Raw genomic sequence first — 23,873 nt, 5'->3', positions numbered from 1 at the left:
TACATGCACCCTCTCTCTCTCTTCCTCAAAATAAACTTAAAAAAAAAAACCTAGAAACAACATAAAGATACCTGGAAAATCTCAAAATAGTTGAAGATTAATCAACACAATTCTGACTAATGCATGGGTCAAAGAAGAAACTGCAAGATAAATGTTTACAATATTTTGAACTAAACGAAACTACAACTTACCAAAATTTATGGGATGCAGTGTAAGCAGTACTTAGAGAAATTTACAGCATCAAATACACATATTAGAAAAGAAAAAAGGTCTAAATTCAATAAAATTTTCCACCTTTAGAAACTAGAAAAAGAAGAGTAAATTAAATCCAAGGTAAACAAAAGAAAGAAATAATAAAAATTAGAGCAGAAATCAATGAAATTGAAAATAAGAAATCAATAAAATCAACAAAACCAAATATGGTTCTTTGATAAAATAAATAATATCAATAAGCTTAAAGCCAGACTACCTAAGAAAAGAAACACATATTACTAATACCATAAATGAAAGAAGGAACATCACTACAAATCCCATGCACATTAGAAGGAAAATAAAGGAATATTATTATGAACAACTCTGTACCCACAAATTTGAGGGCCAAGATGAAAGGGACCAATTTTTTGAAAGACATACTCTGCCAAAGCTCACCCAAGAAGTAATAGACATCTAAGTAGTCCTACATTGGGGCACCTGGGTGGCTCAGTTGGTTAAGTGTTTGACTCTTGATTTTGGCTCAGGTCATGATCTCACAGACATGAGATCGAGCCCCACGTTGGGCTCTGCACTGGGTGTGGACCCTGATTAAGATTCTCTCTCCCTGGGGCGCCTGTGTGGCGCAGTCGGTTAAGCCTCCGACTTCAGCTCAGGTCACGATCTCGCGGTCCGCGAGTTCGAGCCCCACGTCGGGCTCTGGGCTGATGGCTCAGAGCCTGGAGCCTGCTTCCAATTCTGTGTCTCCTTCTCTCTCTGCCCCTCCCCCCTTCATGCTCTGTCTCTCTCTGTCTCAAAAATAAATACATGTTAAAAAAAAATTAAAAAAAAAAGATTCTCTCTCCCTTTCCCCACTCGCACATGCTCTCTTTAAATAAATATTGTCCTCCATCTATTAAAGAAATGGAATCAATAATTAATAACCTTACAAAACTGAAAGCACAGGCCCAGATGGATTCACTGGTGAATTATACCATTTAAGAAATAAATTATACAGGGGCACCTGGGTGGCCCAGTCGGTTAAGCGTCCCACTCTTGGTTTCAGCTCAGGTCATGATCTCATAGTTTTGTGAGTTTGAGCCCCATGTCGGATTCTGTGCTGACAGCACAGAGCCTGCTTGGGATTCTCTCTCTGCTCTTCCTCTGCTTGCTTGCTCTCTATCTTTCAAAATAAATAAATTTTTTAAAAACCTTAAAAATAATAAAAAAATAAAAAAGAAAGAAATTATACAAACTCTTTACAATGTTTCCTAGAAGATAGAAGCAGAGGTAATATGTCCTAACTCATTCTATGAGACCAACATCACACTAATATCAAAACCAAACAAAGGTGTTACAAGAAAAGAAAACCAATATCTCTCGTGAATATAGATGCAAAAGTCCTCATCAAAATATTAGCATGTATAATCCAACAATATATAAAGAGTTATTCACCATGATTAAGTAGGAATTTTCCCAGGTTTGCAAGACTGTTAACATTCAAAATCAATGTAATCCATCATATCAATAGACTAAAAAAGAAAAATAACATGATCATATCAATAAATACAGAAAAACACTTGACAAAATCCAACACCCATTCATGATAAAAACTCTCATTAAACTAGGAATAGAGGGGAACTTTCTCAACTTGATAAAAATTATTCATAAAAAACCCATAGCTAGCGGACTTCAAGCCATATTACAAAGCTGTAAGCATCAAGATAGTATGGTACTAGCACAAAAATGGACACTTGGATCAATGGGACAGAATAGAGAACCCAGAAATTGACCCACAAACGTATGGCCAACTAATCTTTGACAAAGCAGGAAAGGATATCCAATGGAATAAAGACAATCTCTTCAGCAAGTGGTGCTGGGAAAACTGGACAGCGACATGCAGAAAAATGAACCTGGACTACTTTCTTACACCATACTCAAAAATAAACTCAAAATGGATGAAAGACCTCAATGTAAGGCAGGAAGCCATCAAAATCCTCGAGGAGAAATCAGGCAAAAACCTCTTTGATCTTGGCCGCAGCAACTTCTTACTCAACACATCTCCAGAGGCAAGGGAAACAAAAGCAAAAATGAACTCCTGGGACCTCATCAAAATAAAAAGCTTCTGCATAGCGAAGGAAACAATCAGCAAAACTAATAGGCAACCGACAGAATGGGAGGAGATAGTTGCAAATGACATATCAGATAAAGGGTTAGTATGCAAAATTTATAAAGAACTTATCAAACTCAACACCCAAAAAACAAATAATCCAGTGAAGAAATGGGCAAAAGACATGAATACACACTTCTGCAAAGAAGACATCCAGATGGCCAACCAACACATGAAAAAAATGCTCAAAAGCACTCATCACCAGAGAAATACAAATCAAAACCACAATGAGATACCACCTTACACCTGTCAGAATGGCTAACATTAACAACTCAGGCAACCACAGATGTTGGTGAGGATGCGGAGAAAGAGGATCTCTTTCCTATTGTTGGTGTCAATGCAAGCTGGTGCAGCTACTCTGGAAAACAGTATGGAGGTTCCTCAAAAAACTAAAAATAGAACTACCCTACGACCCGGCAATTGCACTACTAGGCATTTATCCACGGAATACAGGGGTGCTGTTTCTAAGGGACATACACCCCCATGTTTGTAGCAGCACTATCAACAATAGCCAAAGTATGCAAAGAGCCCAAATGTCCATTGATGGATGACTGGATAAAGAAGATGTGGTATATATACATAATGGAGTCTTACTCAGCAATCAAAAAGAATGAAATCTTGCCATTTGCAACCACGTGAATGGAACTAGAGGGTATTATGCTAAGCGAAATTAGTCAGAGAAAGACATATCATATGACTGCACTCATGTGAGTACTTTAAGACACAGAACAGATGAACACAAGGGAAGGAAAGCAAAAATAATATAAAAACAGGAGGGGGACAAAACATAGGAGACTTCTAAATATGGAGAACAGAGGGTTACTGGAGGGGTTGTGGGAGGGGGGATGGGCTAAATGGGTAAGGGGCATTAAGGAATCTACTCCTGAAATCATTGTTGCACTATATGCTAACTAACTTGGATGTAAATTAAAAAATAAAATAAAATAAAAAACCCATAGCTCGTATCATACTTAATGATGACTAATAAGAATCTTTCCCTCTAAGATCAGGAACAAGGCAAGGATGTCCTTCTTGTCATTGTTTTTCAGTGTCATACAGGAAGTCCTACTAATGCAATAAAATGAGTAAAGGAAATAAAAAATATATGGTTTGGGAAGGAAGAAACGAGTCTGTCTTTGTTCATGGATAAAATAATCATCTATATAGAAAACCCAAAAATAACTGACAAAACTCCTAGAACTAATTAGTGTTTATAGCAAGGTTGCAGGATACAAGGTTAATATGCAAAAATAGATGGCCTGTATACTAACAAAGAGGAAGTGGAATTTGAAATTAAAAACACATTATGATTTACATTAGCACCCCCCAAAAGGAAATAATTATGTATAAATGTAATGAAACATAAGACCTATGTAAGGGAAACTAAAAACTGATGAAAGATAGGGACACCTGCTGGTTGAGTCAGCAGAGAATGCAACTCTTGATCTTGGGTTTATAAGTTTAAGTCCCATGTTGAGTATAGAGATTAATTAAAAATTAAAAGTTCTAAAAATCTTTTTTAAAAACTGATGAAAGATATCAAAGAAATAATAAATGGAGAAATAGTCCATGTTCATAGATAGGAAGACTCAATATTGTCAAGATGTCACTTCATCCCAATTTGACTTACAGATTCAATGCAATCTCAATCAAAATCCCAGGTTATTTTGTGGTTGTTGACAAACTGATTCTAAAGTTTATATGGAGAGGAAAAGATCCAGAATAGTTGTGTCACTATTGAAGGAGAACAAAATCAGAGAATTGATACAGCTCAACTTTAAGTCTTACTATAAAGCTACAGTAATCAATAGATAAATGGGACAGAATAAAGAGCCCAGAAATACATCCACATATAGTCAACAAATCTTTGACAAGGGAGCAAAGGCAATACAATGGAGTAAAGATAATCTTTTCAACAAATGGTTCTTGAATTAGACATCCACACAGAAAAAAGACTCAGATCTTACATCCTTTGCAAAAATTAACTCAAAATGGATCATAAGCCTAAATCCAAAACACAAAGCTGTAAATCTCCTAGAAGATAACACAGGAAAAATCTAGGTAACATTGGGTATGCAATGGCATTTTAAACATAACACTAAAGCCATGATCTACAAAATAAATAATTGATATGCTGAACTTCATTAAAACTTAAAACTCCTGTCTGCAAAAGATAATTTCAAGATAATGATAAGACAAGCCACAACATGGGAGAAAATGTTTGCAAAAGACACATCTGATAAAAACTTAACAGTCTTCCCAAATATACAAGGAACTCAACCATAAGAAAATGACAACTTAGATTAAAAAATGGGCAGAAGACCTGAACAGACAGCTTACCAGAGAAGATATACACATGGCAAGTAAGCATATGAAAAGATGTTCAACATCACATGCCATTAGAGAATTGCAAATTAAAACAATGACATGTCATAAACACCTATTAGAATACCCAAAATTTGAAATATTAACCATATCAAATGCTGGAGAGGATGTGGAGCAATGGGAGCTTTCATTCACTGATGGCAGGAATACAAAATGGTAGAGTTGCTTTGGAAGACAGTTTGAGGTTTCTACAAAACTAAACTAATTCTTATATGACCCAGCAATAGTGCTCCTTGATATCTACCCAAAAGAGTTGAAAACTTAGGTCCACACAAAAACCGGCACATGGGTGTTTATAGCAGTTTTATTCATAATTGCCATAACTTGGAAGCAACTGAGATGTTCTTCAGTGAGTAAATGAATAAATTGTGGTATATCCAAACACTGGAATATTATTGGAGCCCTAAAGAGAAATGAGCTATCAAGTCATGAAAAGACATGGAGGAAACAAGCACATATTATTATGTGAAGGAAACTAATCTGAAAAGGCTACATACTGCATGCTTCCAACTATATGGCATTCTGGAAAAGACATAACTATGGAGACAATTAAAAGATCAGTGGTTGCCAGGGGTTAGGGGGAGGGAGGAATGAATACGCAGAGCACAGAATCTTATTTTAGGGCAGAGAAACTACTGTGTATGATACTGCAGTGGTGAATACATATCGTTATACATTTATCTAACACCCATAGAGTGTCCAACACCAAGAATGAAACCTAATGTAAATTATTGACTTTGTGCGGTAATTATGTGTCAATATAGGTTCATTGATTTTAGTAAATGTCCCATGTGGTACATTGTGTACAACTGTGTAAATGTACAATGTGGTGCAAGATGTCACTAACTGAGGAAGGTATACATGTGTGGGGCCAGGTGTGTGTGTGGGAACTCTGTACTTTCTGCTAAGTTTTGCTGTGGACCCAAAGCTCCTCTAAAAAAATAAAATGTATTAGTTTAAAAATATCCCAGTTTTCTTTAAGTTAATATATAAACTTAATGTGATTTGAATAAAAATAATAATCTTTTCCCCTGGAACTATGTAGGTTGATCCTAAAGGGCATTCATGAGAAAATACACATGCAGGAATAGCTACACAAAGAGAAAAAGATAATAATGGCAGATTAGCCTTATCAGACAATTAAAAGTACATGGGGGAGCCTGGGTGGCTCAGTTGGTTAAGTGTCTGACTCTTGATTTCAGCTCAAGTCATGATCTCATGGTTCGTGAGATTAAGCCCCTCATGGAGCTCCGTGCTGAGTGTGGTGCTTGCTTGGGACTCTCTTTCCCTTTCTCTCTGCTTCTCCCCTGCATGCATGCACACTCATGCTTGCATTCTCAAAATAAATAAATAGACATTTTTTTTAAGTGCATGGTACTGGTATGTGAATAGGCAAATCAGTATAACAGAGTAGAAAATCCAGAAAGAGACCAAAATATGTATGAAAATTTAATATGTGAAAACTGGTATCTCAATCCACCAGAGAAGAGATGGATGTTTTAATAAATGGTATTGAGATAACTAGACAGCCATTTGAAAAAACATAAAATTGGATCTATTCCTCACAATATATATCATAATAATTTCCAAATGAATTGAAGATCTAAATGTAAAAAATGAAACCACATATTTACTAGAAGTAAAGCACCATGAGCAAAATCAAAAGACAAATGACAAAGTGGGAGAAAATATGGCAATCCTAGATGAAGAAATAATGTCGCTAATATCTAAATAACTTAAAAATAAAGGGAGATAAAAAGTCCAAACACCTGACTGGCAAACGGTCAAAAGACATGAACGGACAGCTTACAGAAAAAAAAAGAGAAAGGACCTTCAATGCATGAGAAACTGTTCACCTATACTCATAAGAAAAGAAACACAGGGGTGCCTGAGTGGCCTAGTCGGCTAAGCGTCTGACTTCAGCTCAGGTCATGATCTCGTGGTTCGTGAGTTTGAGCCCCGCGTGGGGATCTGTGCTGACAGCTGGAGCCTGGAGCCTGCTTCGGATTCTTGTCTCCCTCTCTCCCTGCCCCTCCCCTGCTCATGCTCTCTCTCTCTCTGTCTCTCACAGATAAATAAACATTAAAAAAAAAGAAAAGAAAAGAAACACAAAGTAAAACTGCACTGAGATACCATTTCTCAGCTCTCAGATTGGTAGAAATTAAAATAGTGTGGGAAAACAGGCACTTTTATACATTGTTGTTGGGAATGAAAAATGGTACAACCTCTCTGGAGGGGAATTTGGCAATATCTAGCAACAGTAAACATGCATTTACCCTTTGTTCCAGCGTTCCTGCTTCAGAAAATTCACACTGATTTACCCCTCCACAAATACAACATAAAATTTCTACAAGGTTACTTGTGGAATTATTTATGTTACAAAATTATTGGAACAATATAAGAGTCTATCCATAGTAGAACAGTTCATAAACTATGGTGCAATTACACAATGGAATACTGTGTAACTATAAAAATAATGAGAAAGATCTCTTTGAATGTACATGGAATGATTAAGTGAAAAAATGCAAGGCATGGAAGAGGATACGGCATGCTATCTTATGCATATGAAAAAAGGAGGAAAAGACAAACACACACAAACATGCATACATACTCTAGCTCTACCCACTGATAGGGCATAGAACTAATGATAATCCAGTAACAATGAGCACAGGACTTGGTTTCAAGTATTATTCCTCACTAAAAGGAAGTTTGGGGCACGGAAAGCTCAAGCTTAGCCAAAAACATATCATTGTGACAAAAAGTAAGTGTACACATAATAATGGGGACATGTGAAAAGGAACTAGTATCCTATTTTGAAGGGGTTCCCACTCGTCATATTGATATATTTTGGTTATAAAAAAGAATAATTATGGTAATGAATCATAAAATATTAGAAAAAAATCCACAAATCATAACAGTGCTCCAAAAGAAAAGGGAAAGGGGAAACTTCTCTTTTATAGAAGAATGTTGGCTAATAAATGAGGAAGTAATGATCATTAGAAAATCACCATTTTGTAACTACCAGTGTAATAACTGATTCAGGCAAAGATCATCAATGGACACTAATACCATTAGATAAAATGTTGCTGAAGAAGAGGATAGTCACAAATGACCAACCCTTAGATTACTTATAAATTTCAAAGGGTAAGGCATATTCTTTGCTAATAGAGATATTTAGCTGATACTGCATGAACCAAACAGTATTACCAATGAAGAGACAAACTGATATTATATGCCTCCTAGTGGGATTTAATGGTAAATATACAGCATTCCTTATTTAGTGTTCTTTGACTAAAATTTTAACCTGAATCTAATCATGAGGAAACAATCAGTCAAATCCAGATTGTAAGACATTCATTAACACTGTTGGCCAGGGCTCTTAAAAAAATGTCAGCATAAAAAAAAAAAAAGTCAGCGCGACAAGTGTAACAGAAGAGGATTGTGCAAGAATTAAAGAGTAAAATGATGCGGTGCCTAGCTGGCTTAGTAGAGCATGTAACTCTTAATCTCAAAGTCATGAGTTTGAGTCCCACATTGACTATAGAGTTTAAAGGAAGGTAGGAAGGAAGGAAGGAAGGAAGGAAGGAAGGAAGGAAGGAAGGGAGAAAGGGAGAAAGAAGAGTAAAAAGACAAAAAAAAGGCAGTAAGTAATTTTTAGTAAATGCTAGATTTAAAATATGACAATTGGGGAAATTTTAATTTAACTGTATTGAAGTTACTTTATTGTACTCACTGTATTGTGGTTATATATGAGAATAGTCTTTAGGACACCTGGGTAAAGGTGTCAGGATTTCTGCAATTTTCAAGTGGTCAGTCAAAATGACAAATTTTACACACACATATGTATATGTATTCTACATAAAGAGCTATAGCTACATAGAGAAATGTAGAGATAATTTTGATAGCTAATTTCATGTGTCATCTCAGCTAGTGTATATAGTACCCAGTTATTTAATCACATTCTAATGTTGCTGTAACAGTATTTTGTAGATGTGATAAACATGTACAATCCTGTTGACTTTATATAGAAGATATTATCCTTGATACTCTGAGTGGGACCCCATCTGATCACTTGAAGGCTTTTAAGAGCAAAAACTGAGGCTTTCCTCAAGAAGAAATCTTGCCTCAAGACTGTAGCATCAATTTCTACCTGAATATCTAGCCTGCCAGTCTGCCCTATGGATTTCAAACTTGCCAGCCCCCATACTGCATGAGCCAATTTTTTAAAACAAACTTTATATATATATATAAAGACAGATAAAGCATATGTGGCAAATGTTAACTGATAAATCTAAGTAAAGAGTATACAGGTGTTCATTGTAGTATTGTTTTCTCAAAGCTTGAAATTCTTATAAAAAATTGGGAAAAGTTAAAAATGTATTCTAATGAAATTTTTTGGAAAGGTAATACAGATCAATCAGCAGAGACACATAGCCTAATAAGAATACTAGAATTTAAACATAAAGAAAAACTCCTATAGATATTGCCTTACAAAATTAAGAAGAATAAATCAGTTTGGCATCAGAATTCTCCATTCTGGCACTAAAAAACAGTAGATCAATATCTAAAAAACCCTTGCGGAAGAGAAAATATGGCCCCAAATTTTAGAACCATTGAAGTAAAAACTCGTGGAATTTAGTTCTGAGAGCTCTTCAGCCAACTAAAAGTTGAATGAAGAAGCTGTTGAGGTAAACAGGGTAGTGGTGAGCAATAAGTTTATTTACATTGTTAAGTTAATCAGTCCATTAGTTATTCACTGAGTACCTATTATGCACTAGCTCTGGTGATCAGCTGTAACCCAGAGGGACATGGTTCCTTCCTTCATGGTACTTATAGTGTATAGAGGGAGACAGGCTGATTGAACAAATACATAAACAATTACACTTTACCAATTGCTAGGAAGGAAACAAAGAGACTGGTATATAAAAAAAATAATAGAGTTAGGCAGGGAGTGGTACCTCATTTGGATAGGGTAGCCACAGGAAATAACTGTGATTGATATTCAAGTTGGGACATGAAACCTGAGAAACAGTAAGCCACGTGAAGAGCCAAGGGAAAAAGAATCCCCTATGTGGAGAGTACAGCCAGCCTAGATATAGAACTAAGGTCTGGTAGTATGAATGCTCTAAAGCAACCCCACTCTTGTTTGTAGTAGGATTTCCAGCTTCCACAGCAGTTAATGGAAAATGTTTCATCGGTTAGAAATAATTTGCCTATCCAATTATATCCTGATGGACATTATTTACTTATAGTCACTTCAAATTTCCTATCAGGTTGATGCTAAATTATATGAAATAGCATTTACTGTTGGTGATGGCATGTAAGTAGTGAGACCAGAGATTAATATCTTAAAATACCCCACTGTAATATGATTTGATAATTTTATTTATTTAAAAAAAATTTTTAATGTGTATTTTTGAGAAAGAGAGATAAACAGAGCACTAGTGGGGGAGGGGCAGAGAGAGAAAGAGACAGAATCCGAAGCAGGCTCCAGTCTTTGAGCTGTCAACACAGAGCCCTATGTATGGCTGGAACTCATGAACCATGAGATCATGACCTGAACTGAAGTTGGACGCTCAACCTACTGAGCCACCCAGGTGCCCCTATATTTGATAATTTTAAATCGAAACATAAAATGATGGGATTTCTAGCATAAGAACTTTCCAATCACTTATTCCTGGGAAACTCATCATTTCATCTGTTAGTTCTATTCTCTGTTTTATACTTAGGAAACTTTATATTAAAAACAAATCTACTAGAGGTGCCTGGCTGGCTCAGTCAGAAGAGTGTCTGGCTCTTGATCTTGGGGTTGTGGGTTCAAGCCCCACATTGAATGTAGAGATGACTTTAATAAATAAGACTTAAATTGTTTCTACTATGAGACTACTATATGCTAAGTGCATTTAAACATATCATGTCATTTAATAATAAACTGGCAAGGCAGTTTATTCCCAATTATTCCCAATTTTGCTGCTGAGAAACACAAAGAAATTAAATGACTTGGCCAAGGTCACACAGCAGGCATGTGGGGTAGCAGGTAAATAAGTGGTATAGCCAGTATTCAATCCTATCTTTTCCCCTCCACCACACAACTTAAACTCAGTAAATATTTACAACTCTGCTATGCACAAGGCCCAAGACAGATTTATAGGTATTAAAAATATTGCCCAGTGTTCCACAGTCTGTAAGGGAAACAGACAAATGTAATTATAGAATTATATAGACACATATAATTACTTATGATCTAAGGCTAGTTGTGATACATGCTGAAGTAGACATACAGATAAAAGCAAATGAAAGGAGATTGGGAGGGGATGATTTGAGATGGGTCTTAAGGGAGAGGTAGAGCTGTGAAAAAAGAAGGGAAAGCATAAGCATCTTTTAAAAAATTAATTTTCTAATCCAATGTAACAGCATACAGTGTTATATTAGTTTCCAGTGTATAGTATAGTGATTCAACATTCTATACATCATTGCTCATGATGAACGTACTCTTAATCCCCTTCACCTATTTCACCCCTCCCTCCACCCACCTCCCCCCTGACAACCTATATTTAAGAGTGGTTTTTTGTCCTTTTTTTTGTCTCTTTTTTTCTTGTTTGGTTGTTTTTTTCTTAAAATCCACATATGAGTGAAATTACATGGTATTTGTCTTTTTCTGACTGACTTATTTTACTTAGCATTATACCCTCTAGTTCTATTCACATTGTTGCAAATGGCAAGATTTTGTTTTTTTATGACGGAGTAATAGTCCGTGTGTGTGTGTGTGTGTGTGTGTGTATCTTTTTTCTTATCCATTCCTCTATCAATGAACACTTGGGTTTCTTCCATATCTTGGCTATCATAAATAATACTGCAATTAACATAGAGGGGCATAAGAATAAGCATCTTTTCATGGAGACAGTAAGGTTGGAATGTTTATAAGTGATGATTAGGATGGCATGGCTGCTTGTGAAGTTAGAGACATAGGTTAGATGTTGAAATACATATGATTTTGATTATGAAGCAAGACAGAATATGACTGCCGAACTGCAGGTGAGAGAGAAAGAGTGAAAAAGAGAAAATGTAGGATAAAGACTACAAGAAAGGCCTGGCTCTGGGCTGGCCCTCATAGTCGTGATCTGTTGACATCACAACTTTCAAGAAGATACATGACCTGGGACTGCAATGATTACCCATGGAGCTTACTTTAGAGAGTTGACACCATGGCTCGGATCTCTAGGCAAAACTCACAAGTGCAGCCAACAATGGAGGTGCATTACAGTCTCAAGAAGCATTTGAAACAGATCCCACTTGGTTTGAGTTTCCACAGAAACATTTTTAGTCTCATTAAGAACATTTTGGCAATATTCAGGCATGGTGTTTGGGTCCCAGTCAAGCAGGAAGTCCAGGTTTATGCCATAATTGGTAAGGAAATTGAATTAGAATCAGGACCTTGTGGCAAATGTAAAGTCAGACCAATAAAGCATGGAGTCAGAGATTAAGAGTCAAGGTGTAATTCCATCAATATATCCCAGACTCATGAGATATTAGCTTGGGAGCAGCAAAGTTCGTTCTAGTCACCAGGAAGTAATGGAGATGAAGTTTTTAAAATACATTATTTAACCAGAATTGGACCAGGGACTCAGCATGACTCAGCTAGAGCTAAAGATTCTTGTGCCAGCCACTGGTGGGAGGTAATGTTAGAAATATAGGTTGGATTCAGACTGTGGCTGGCCTTGAAAACTATTTTATATGTATGGGGAGTGATATCAAATATATTTCAGAATCATCTGGAAATGAAAGAAAGTGGCTTTGTTTTTCATTAGTCCATAATAATAGAAGAAAGAGTCCAGAAACAGACCCACACATACACAGTAACTTGATTTACAACAAAGGCAACTGTGCAGTGCAGCAGAAGAAATAATGGCCTTTTCAGTCAATGATACTGGGTCAATTAGACATTAATATGCAAAAAAAGAAATCTTGACTTGTGCCTAATACCATATATAAATATCAGTTCTAGATGGATTGTAATTCTAAATGTGAATGGGAACATAAGAGAATAGCTTCAGAACCTTGGGGGTAATTGAAATTTCTTAACACAGTATTAACCTTAAAGGAAAAAAATAATATGGGTCATATTAAAATTAAGAACTTTTGTTCATAAGAATCCAACATTAAGACAGTGAAAGGCAAACCACAGACTGAGAGAAGATATTTTCAGTACTTACAGCAAAAAAGATGCATATACAGAAAATATAAAGAAGACAGGCAACTCAGTAGAAACTGGGCAAAAGAAGCACTTCACAAAAGAGAGTATCTAAGTAAATACAATACCACTATACCTACTCTAGAATGACTAAAATGAAAATGTCAATACTAAGTGTTGGCTGGTAAGGATGTGGAGTAATTAGAACTCTCATACACTGCTGGAGAAAGCATAAATTGTCACAGACAATTTGGGAAGCCATTAGCCAGAAATTTGTAAAGCCAAACATATGCATATTCCACAATTTTACCTGTGGGTATTTACACAAAATGTGTATATGTGAACACCAAAAGCCATATATAAGAATGTTCATAGCAGCATTATTTCTAAGAGCTCAAAACTGGAAACAACCCAAATGTCCATCAACAGTAGAATGGATAAATGAACTTATACAGTCCTCTATGTCAATTATATCTCAATAAATTTGAAAAAAAAAAAAAAAAAGCACTACCCCTTCCCTGAAGAGGAGCAACTCAGTGTCTTATCAATTAGTGAGTTTATTTATTTATTTTATTTTATTTATTTTTGTTTTTGTTTTCAAGTTTTTATTTATAGTCTAATTAGTTAACATAGGTTAATACCGGTTTCAGGAGTAGAATTTAGTGATTCATCACTTACATATAACATCCAGTGCTCATCACAATAAGTGCCCTCCTTAATGCCAATCACCCATTTAGATCTTCCCCTGCCTACCTACCTCCATCAGTTTGTTCTCTATAGTTAAGAGTCTCTTATGGTTTGCCTCCCTCTCTCTTTTCTTTCCCCTTCCCCTATGTTCATTTGTTTTGTTTCTTAAATTCCACACATGAGTGAAATCATATGGTATTTGTCTTTCTCTAACTTATTTCACTTAGCATGATACTCTAGCTCTAGCCATGTCATTGCAATTGGCAAATTTTGTTCTTTCTGATGGCTGAATAATCCATTGGCTTCTTTATCCATTCATCAGTTGATGGATACTTGGGCTCTTTCCATAATTTGGCTATTATTGGTAATGCTGCTATAAACATCAGGGTGCATGTGCCCCTTCGAATCAGTATTTTTGTATACTTTGGGTAAATACCCAGTAGTGCAATGGCTGGGTCATAGGGTAGTTTGACTTCTAACTTTTTGAGGAAAGTCCATACTATTTTCAAGAGTGGCTGAACAAGTTTGTATTCTCACCAACAGTGTAGGAGGTTTCCCCTTTCTCCACATCCTCACCAACATCTGTTTTTATCTGTGTTGTAAATTTTAGACATTCTGACAGGTGTGAGGTGGTATCTCATTGTGGTTTTGATTTGTATTTCCTGATGATAAGTAACATTGAGCATCTGTTCTGTGTCTGTTAGCCATATATATATCTTCTTTGGAAAATGTGTGTCATGTCTTTTGCCCATTTCTTAACTGGATTATTTCTTTTTTGGGTATTGAGTTTGATAAGTTGTTTATAGATTTTGGATACTAACCTATTATCAGATATGTCATTTGAAAATATCTTCTATTCCGTAGGTTGCCTTTTAGTTTTGTTGATTGTTTCCTTGACTATGCAGAAGCTCTTTATCTTGATGAAGTCTCAATAGTTTATTTTTCTTTTTGTTTCCCTTGCCTCCAGAGACACATCTAGTAAGAAGTTGCTAGGGCTGATGTCAAAGAGGTTGCTGTCTGTGTTCTCCAGGATTCTGATGGTTTTCTGTCTCGCATTTAAGTCTTTCATCCATTTTGAGTTTATTTATGTGTATGGTGTAATAAAGTGGTCCAGTTTCATTCTTCTACATGTTGCTGTCCAGTTTTCCCAACACCATTTGTTGAAGAGACTGTCTTTTTTCCATTGGATATTCTTTCCTGCTTTGGATATTCTTTCCTGCTTTGTCAAAGATTAGTTGACCATATAGTTGTGGGTGCATTTCTGGGTTTTCTATTCTGCTCCATTAAAAAAATTTTTTTTGTTTAACATTTTATTTATTTTTGAGAGAGAGAGACAGAGTGTGAGTGAGGGAGGGAGAGAGAGGGGAGACAGAGTGTGGAGAGAGAGATCCTTGGCCATGACCTCTTCTTTTTCTTTCTTTTGGGATGAATTCCTTCCTCTTGGCATTTTGTCTAGGTCTCTGTCTTCCATGTGTTAGGAAAGCCTGTTATGTTTCCTACTTCAGAGAGTAATGGCTATATTAAGAAAAGGTCACATGCTGTGCATGGCCTGTCACTTCAGGAAGTGTTTTTGGTGTTTGTTGTGTGCACTCTGCTGTTGTCTTTTGGCTGCTCTTTCCCTCAATTCAGTCCTCTGCAGAGTTTCTCCTTGCCTGCAGTGAGGAGTGTTTGGACTTTGTCTAGTGTGTGGTGAATTTTAACTCTGTGTGTTTTGGTTTGCTTGTTAAAAAAGGCTAGATCCTATTTCCCCTAGAGCTGGAGCTCTGGAGCACTCTGTGGCTACTAGACTTGGTGTGTGCAGGGGTTTTGTGTTGGTCTTCTGAGGAAGAGGCATGTTGCTGTTCTGGCTCTCAGGCACATTTGCCCTCTGTAAAACAAAACAAAACAAAACAAACAAAAAACCTATAGAGCGCAGGGGGACAGGGCTTGGTGTAAGTGGCTCAAGCCTCTACTGTGAGTATTGTGTCTCTTTGAAGTCCATGCGTGTTGATGGAAGGGGTGAAAAATGGTGTCACCTGGCTCTCTTGTCCCTGGAGAGGGGAGTTCGCACCCACTGATGTTCAGGAAGCCCTCACAGAGGAACGAACAATTTTCTCTCTTGTGTCTGAGGCTTCTGTCAAATCTCTGCCTTCACCTTGTCTGTGTCTAAGTGTTTGCCCATCTGGCAGCACAGTACTCCTGTGTTTTATCTCAGGAGCATGGCTGAGTTTCAAAACTCCAAATTTTAGGGACCTTGCATGGCACAGACCTGTACTGATCCTCTAATGGAGAGGGTGTCACCAAGCTGTGTCTGGTGCTGGTTTGTCCCAGAAAAGCAGTTGCATGACCATGCGGGGTTTGTAGTTTATGGTAAAAGCAGCAAAAACCCAGTGTCCAAGTTAGCTGCCCTCAACAGGTGCCCCTGCTGCTATGCTAATGAATGAGGCAGCTCAACGGTCTTTTGTCCCCTGAGAGGCAATGCTACCTCTCCCAAATGCACTCCAGGAAGGGGAACTGTCTCTCCCAAAGTGACCCAGGGCATCCTCAGACCATGCTCTCTGCTTTTGGTCCTCTGCCCTCCTCCACATGAGCACTGCTATGCCAGCCAGGCTTGACCCTGGCAATGGCACAAACTTCCAAAACTTCAGGTTTTGAGCTCTGCTGCTTGTAAAAACTCGTGATTATCAGCCTCTCTTGTTTTCCCAGTCAGTAATTTTGGGGAAGTGCTTTTCTTGTGCAAGTCCCTGCGTGCTGCACTCTCTCTCTCTCTCACTCTTGTTCTCTCTCTCTCTCTCTCTCTCTCTCTCTCTCCCTCTCCCCTGTCTCCATGATCAGGGCTCCCTCCTCTCCACCACACCAGGGATTCTTTTCTTCTGCAAATCTCATCTCCATAGCTTCTACTTTCCACAGTGTGGCCTCTTTTCTTCCTCTAGTTGTGCAGTTTGCTCTCTCAGTCCACAGATCGATTTCTTGGGTGTTCAGAATGATTTGATATTTATCTACCTGTGTTTGAGGGATGAGGCAAGCATGGAGTCCCCCTACTACTGCACCATCTTAATTCCTTCCACCACAATATCTCAATTATTGAGTTTAAAAATAAATCTGAGGGGTACCTGGGTGGCTGAGTCAATTAAGCATCTGACTCTTCATTTTGGTACAGGTCATGATCTCATGGTTTGTGGGTTTGAGCCCTGCATTGGGCTCTGTGCTGACAGTGTTGAGCCTGCTTGGGATTCACTCTCTCTCCCACTCTCTGCTCCTCCCCTGCTCTCTCTATCAAAAATAAATAAGCATTTTTAAAAAATAAAAACAAATCCAAGATCTCTACATTATGTCTGTTTCTCCTGCAGTTCTCTTGTGATCCCCTCAAGGACTAATTATAAAGTTAAACCACCACAAGTGCTAAATAAAATAGTGGGGAAAAAAGGAGATGGTGGAAAAAGAAGGACGATAGTTAACACATGTAGATATACATAGGACATAGCAGGAAAGAGTAAGTTGTAATTAGATGTTGTAATTGTCATTTTTACAACTGATTGTAAGGTTGAAGCAGGTTTTTATGATTTCCCTCTTCTATTGTATTTACTTTGCCTTCAGTCAGTAAACCTGGCATCAATGGGGTGCCCTAAACTTATTCCTGGGGGATCTGAGCTCCTGGTGATTCTGTGTTCACGTAGTTGCAGTAATCTTTCATTAACATTGATGCTAGATCTAGAAAATCTCCAGGGATCAATTTATATTCCTAGTCTGAAACAATGATGGGTGAGGTAAGAATTAGCTCTCCCCAGAGTATATCTCCAAGTCTAAAGGAGTCCCTACTTCTTTACAGCTAGAACACTGTGGTAGATTTAGCTGTCGAGAAGGGTCTTAAGGGATTAGAAATGATCCTTGTTTAATTTTGTGGGTTCCTTCTCTTTTCTTAATATCTTAAATTTCACACAGTAGACATGTAACCACCAGTTGCCAACTCAACTAACATTTTAATTCAGCAACTTATTGGATAAATCTTCACATTTGGTTTTACAGTGATCAGAAAGCTGCCTGTGGATGCACGTGGATGGTTCAGTAGGTACAGTGTGCAACTCTTGATCTGAGGGTTGTGAACTCGAGCCCCATTTTCGGTGTAGAGATTACTTAAAAATAAATCTAAAAAAAAAAAAAAGCTGTCTGTGGCTGAAGAACATCATAATAGAAATTTCCTAGGATTCTAACTGTGCCTTGAAATGAAACAGGAATTTGTGGTTGTCTTCTTTCTTTAAGCTATTCAGTACCATTAAAAGCTATAATTCCACCTCTCAGGCTATAATTTCACACTGTTAATTCTTTATATCTTCCATCTTGTTCTTTGATAGATGCTTTGCAAGCATCCAAAGCCTTGTCCTCAATGGGAAAGAAGTAACTCACATAGCTATTTAATCCTCCTGAGCTCTTGACTCTCAGATTACCATTTATGAATTCTATGGAATTGCCACTACTTTTGGCCCTAGCTAGGCAAGGTAATTAAAAAATGTATATCAGTTTCCCCCTTTATCTTGAGAGTTTGTTGCCTATAACCTACCTTTAACATCAATTTCTGTAAGAGTCATAGGCCTTAACTAAAGCCTAGGTAGAAAATAAAAGGCAATTATTGGAAGGATGTGGAGTGTTCCTTGGTCATGTCCCAATGCATGGGTAGTCAGGAAGCTGAGAAGAAATCTTTTTTTTACCTCTGTAGTACCCCCTCTGTTGGGGCCCCATCTTCACTTGTTTTTAGATAATGGGTATTTTCCAAGTCCAGGATGGGGACTATTATGATATATAGCTAAAACCAAAGTAAACAAACAGAACATCCCATAAAAATGGCCACTACATTTTCAACTTCTTTGAGATTTCAGAATTTTCAAGTTTATACTTAGGGGATTTTTCTGTGAGACCTTATATTGCCTGCAGATGTTATTGTCTGTTTTGTTCCAATATTTGCACCTGATTTTATTTTTTATGTTTATTTTATTTTTGAGAGAGAGAGAGAACAAGCAGGGGAGGGGAAGAGAGAGAGAGGGAGTCACAAAATCCGAAGCAGGCTCCAGGCTCTGAGCTGTCAGCACAGAGCCCAATGCGGGGCTTGAACCCACAGACGGTGAAATCATGACCTGAGCCAAAGTTGGATGCTTAACCGATAGAGCCACCCAGGTGCCCCTACACCTAATTTTTAAAAATTACAACTTTGTCTGGAAATTTCCAAGAAATACTATGTAGTGTATTGATAGCAAGTATTTGTATGTTGGTCCTCACTTTTGTTTTTTAGAGATGTAATTGACATGAAACACCATATTAGTTTCAGGTGTACAGCATGATTTGATATTTGTATACACTGCAAAATGATTACCACAGTAAGTCTAGTTAACATCTGTCACCATACATAGTTAGAAAAAAAAATTCTTTCTTGTGATGAGAACTTTTAAAATCAACTCTCAGCAACTTTAAAATATGCAACACGTTATTATTAACTATGGTCATCATGCTGTACATTTTATCCCTGTGACTTACTAGTCTGAAAGTTTGTACCTTTTGATCCTTTTTACCCCTTTCACCACCCCCCGCCCCAACCTCTGGCAACCACCAATCTATCTGTTCTCTGTATCTATGAGCTTGATTTGTGTTTTTGTTTTGTTTTGGTTTTTAGATTCCACATACAATTGAGATCATATGGTACACATCTTCCTCTCTCTAATTTCACTTAGCATAATGCTCTCAAAGTCTGACATGTTGTGGCAAATGGCAAGATTTTATTCTTTTTTTATGGTTGAAATAAATGTATTCCATTCTTTGTGTGTACATATATATGTATATATACATATGTGTGTGTGTGTGTGTGTGTGTGTGTGTATATACATATGACATTTTCTTTATCCATTCATTAATTGATGAATACTTAGATTGTTTCTATATGTTAGGTATTATAAATAATGCTGCAATGAACATGGATGGGGTTGGAGGGTGGCATATATCTCTTTGAGTTAGTATTTTTATTTTCTTCAGAAAAATACCCATAAGTGGGATTTCTGGATCATATAGTAGTTTTATTTTTAATTTTGTGAGGAACCTCCATATTATTTTCCATAGTGGCCACACCAACTTACATTCCCACCAACAGTAGACAAATTTTCCCTTTTCTCTGAATCCTCACCAACACTTGTTATTTTGCCCTCATTTTAAATGAAATTGCATGTGATAAATATTTTTTAAGTGTGGTAACTATTGGCTTGATGTTGTTTTATTTTTTTATTAAAATTTTTTTTTAATTTTTTTTTTGAGAGAGAAGGAGAGAGAGAGAGAGAGTGCAAGCAGGGGAGAGGCAGAGAGAGAGGGGGACAGAGGATATGGAGCAGGCTATGTGCTGACAGCAGAAAGCCTGATGCAGGGCTTGAACTCACAAACCATGAGATCATGACCTGAGCTGAAGTCAGATGCCTAACCAACTGAGCCACCCAAGTGCCCCAGGTATTGTTTGAAAATAATGTACGGAATATTCTTTTCCTAGTGTAATAGTTTAAAATCAGAAGTGGAAAGAATATTTTACCAAATGATTTTTTAAAATTAATGTTTATTTTTGAAAGACAGAGAGACAGAGCGTAAGCAGGGGAGGGGCAGAGAGGGAGACACAGAATCTGAAGGAGGCCCCAGGCTCTGAGCTGTCAGCGCACAGCCTGACGCGAGGCTCGAACCCACAAACTGTGAGATCATGACTTGAGCCGAAGTTGGACACTTAACCAACTGAACCACCCAGGTTTCCCACCAAGTGTTTTTTAAATATCTACAGAGATGATCCTACATTTTTCTTTGGTAAATTTATATCAATACGTTTTCTTGCCTTCAACCATCTTTGCTTTCTTGGAATAACTGTCAATTATGGTGTAGTATTCTTTGACTATAGTCTGGATTTGATTTGCCAGTATTTCATTTAGAATTGTTGCCTCTATATTCCTGTGAGAGAGGCCTCTGTGGATTGCTTTTTTAAAATTTATCTATCTATCTATCTATCTATCTATCTATCTATCTATCAGGATAATCCTGGCTTTGTAAGAGTGACTTGGAAATTTGCCATCTTTTTCTATGTGCTAGAACAGTTTACTGTGGGAATCATGTTCCTTGAAGATTAAAAAAATAAAACACTTAACTGTAAAAATAATCTAGTCTTATGCCCCTGTGGGAGAAATATATGGACAACTACTTTATTTTCTTCCATGGTTCATTGGTCTATTTAGATTTTTCTTTAATTTTCATAATTTAGAATTTCCTAGTAAATCAATCACAATTCAAAAATTTATTGGTATGATTATATAATAATCTCATGAATTTAAAAACTTTTCTCATTTTTGTGTATAACCTTTCTCATAACAAATGTTGAGCATTGTTTTCTTTTTTTATTTTATCTGCATTTTTTTTCTTTCCTGTTTTTCTTTTTTTTAATGTTTATTAATTTTTTAGAGAGAGAGAGCACGTGAGCAGGGAGGGACAGAGAAGGAGACAGGGGATCTGAAGCAAGCTCCGTGTTGTCAGTGCAGAGGTCAGTGTAGGGCTAGATGATGACCTGAGTAGAAATCAAGAGTCAGATGCTTAACTGACTGAGCCACCCAGGTGCCCCAAAATAAACTTAAAACAAAAATTTCTTTTCCCTTTTTGCTGCTCAGTTTGTGTGCCTTTTATTACCCTGTTTTCCAGATCCTGATATGTTCTTCTGCATCCTCTAGTGTGGATTCCCTCTAGTGTGTTTTTTACTTGTTATTGTAATCTTCAACTATGATTGATTTTTAGTATTTTTTATCTCTTTTTTGAAGGTCTCACTGAGGTCATCAGTTCTTTCCCCCAACCCAGTATCTTTGTGATTATTAAATTCTTTATCATGCATTTTGCTTATCCTGTTTCATTTAGTTCTTTTTCTGAAGTTTTTTTCTTTTTCTTTTGAAACATACTCCTGTCTCCCCATTTTGCTTGGCTTTCTGTTGTTGTTGTTGTTGTTGTTGTTGTTGTTGTTGTTGTTGTTGTTTTCCTATGGGTTAAGTGAAATGGCTACTTCTCCTAAAGTTAAGTAGTGGTCTTGCGTATCATGTCCCCTACTCGGGCTATGTGGACTTAGTGACTTTTGCTGGCTAGCTGGATAGGTTACTCTTTTGAACTGTGGCATGTCCCCATTTCTCTTGCTATTCTATGCTGTGCAGTAGCTGTTCAGTCAGCTCTCGGTTTTTCTTCGGGAGCAATTGTTTTGTTAATAGTTGTAGTTTGGGGTGTTCCATGGAGGAGGTTGAGTTCAGAGTCTTCCTACATCACCTTCTTGAACTGGAACCTCCCCGTTTAATTTTTTGAAGTGCCAGACTATTTTCTACAGGAGCTGCACCATTTTACATTCACACCTGCAATTTATAAATTGTAATTTTTACAATTTATACATCTAGGCCAGTGTTTATTATTTGTCCTTTAGAAAAATATTATTGCTATCCTAGTGGTTGTGAAGTAGGTATCTTTTTGTGGCTTACTAGTTCCCTAATGACTTATGACTTGAGCAGACTTGCATGTATCGTTGGTCATTTGTGTACCTTCTTTGGAGAAACATTTATTCTGAGACAGCTATTCTTTTTTCAAGGGAGAACATCAAGAAGCTAGATCATTAACAATGACCTTGAACCTAGCTTTCCTGCCTTTGCTATTCATTAGTCTTCCCTGCAAGTGGCAGACCAGATGATGTGCAGATATCTCCAATTAGGCTCAGGCTAATCTTTTAACATTTACATATTAGTAGTTAGGACATAAAACTTTTAGGGTTGCAGTGGAATATGTCTGAGACACTACCTTTACACACCAGTGAGTTTGATTCAACTCAACATTTATTGAATGCCTGCAACGTAATGGCATTCTGCTGGACACTAAGAAAGATAACCAATCAATACCACCTAAGAAAATAATTTTCCTCCTTCATTCCTGCTGGCTTACCATCTAGTTTTTAGATGTACATAAGGCAAAAATTGCCACTAGGCAAAGAATGAAAACAGTTGTGTTAAAAAAAAAAATCACACAACTTAAATTGTTTCATTAGTTTCACAAGCTTTTGTATTTTTGTAAATTTAGTATATATAGCCATTCCATTAGTCAGTGTAACTTCCTGGACTCAATTCTTTAGGAACAGGTTTTCATCAGAGTACCTTCAGTGTTTAAGGATGGTATGGTACCTCATCAGTCTATTCTTGCCCAGAACAGGAAAATTGCCTTTCAATATGATGTTGGAAAAAAACCCCAAAATGTTGGAAACACAATGCTTAAACCCCGTCTACTTTGAACAAATTAAGAAATGATGTGTTGCATTATAAGAAAGCAAATTTGTGAAATCCCTTTGAATTACAGCTTTGATGCTGCTACATTTTTTTAAAGTTTTTATTTATTTTGAGAGAGAGCGGGCAGGGGAGGGGCAGAGAAAGGGAGAGAGAGAATCCCAAATCTCAAGCATACTCTACACTGCCAGCAATGAAGCCTGATGTGGGGTCGATCCCACAAACCATGACATCATGACCTGAGCCGAAATGGAGAGTTGGATGCTCAACTGACTAAGTCACCTAGGCATCTGGATGCTGCTGCATTCTTATACTTAGTTTTGTGACATGCCATACTACCTGAACCAGATTACTGGCTACTTGAGAAAGGTACTCTAATTCCTTTAGTTAGATACTTTCTTCCTAAACCAGCCTGGCCACTTACCTTTATTCAGTAGGTTTGGGTCAAAAACATTTGTGTTATTTCTCAGAATATTTGCACTATTTTTGAAGAGTCGATAAATTTAGCAATATGGCTCACACTAAGATGACCACTCCATATGTAGCAAGATGTCTCTAAATGTAGTTCTACTAACATGAGGTGAATTTACTGCTTACAGTAAACTGCATTTCTCAGTATCAACAAGATTTCAAAAGTAAGGAGACTGTCATTTGTCAATAATTGCATGAAAGATAAGCAACCTAAAAAGCATAAAATCATCTTAGTACAAAAATAAAGTATTGACTGAATAAAACAGGACTTTGTGGTAATATTTTATGTGCAGGAAAAAAATTGAGATTTGCCCATTTGAAAGGTAAACTAATTATCAAGTCTCAGAAAACTGTTAAGATTTCAATGCTATGTAAAAGTATCTCTTTGATTTAACCAAATAAAAATTCCTGCTATTCAATCATATGGCAAATGTCCTGAAGCAAGTGGTTTCATGAATTCTCAGAAAAAAGAGAAAATTAAAGTTAAAAAGATCAAACA

General features: G+C 36.9%; 1 long non-coding RNA gene across 2 annotated transcripts in view; it reads left to right on the top strand.

Moving 5' to 3' along the window:
• LOC123586051 overlaps positions 1-23,873 on the top strand; it is a 50,658-nt gene that overhangs the window by 13,513 nt on the left and 13,272 nt on the right. Inside the window, exon 5 of one of the 2 annotated variants that reach the window (XR_006706569.1) lies at positions 8,773-9,557. The exons of the other annotated variant lie outside the window; for it this stretch is intronic. This is a non-coding gene — a long non-coding RNA (uncharacterized LOC123586051). Of the gene's footprint in view, positions 1-8,772; positions 9,558-23,873 lie in introns of those variants that run through there. 2 annotated transcript variants of the gene reach the window in all.

Source organism: Leopardus geoffroyi, chromosome C3, assembly GCF_018350155.1.
Source record: "Leopardus geoffroyi isolate Oge1 chromosome C3, O.geoffroyi_Oge1_pat1.0, whole genome shotgun sequence".
Taxonomy (NCBI): domain Eukaryota; kingdom Metazoa; phylum Chordata; class Mammalia; order Carnivora; family Felidae; genus Leopardus; species Leopardus geoffroyi.
Note: the sequence above shows the minus strand (reverse complement) of the source record. Positions and strands in the feature narration are given on the sequence as shown.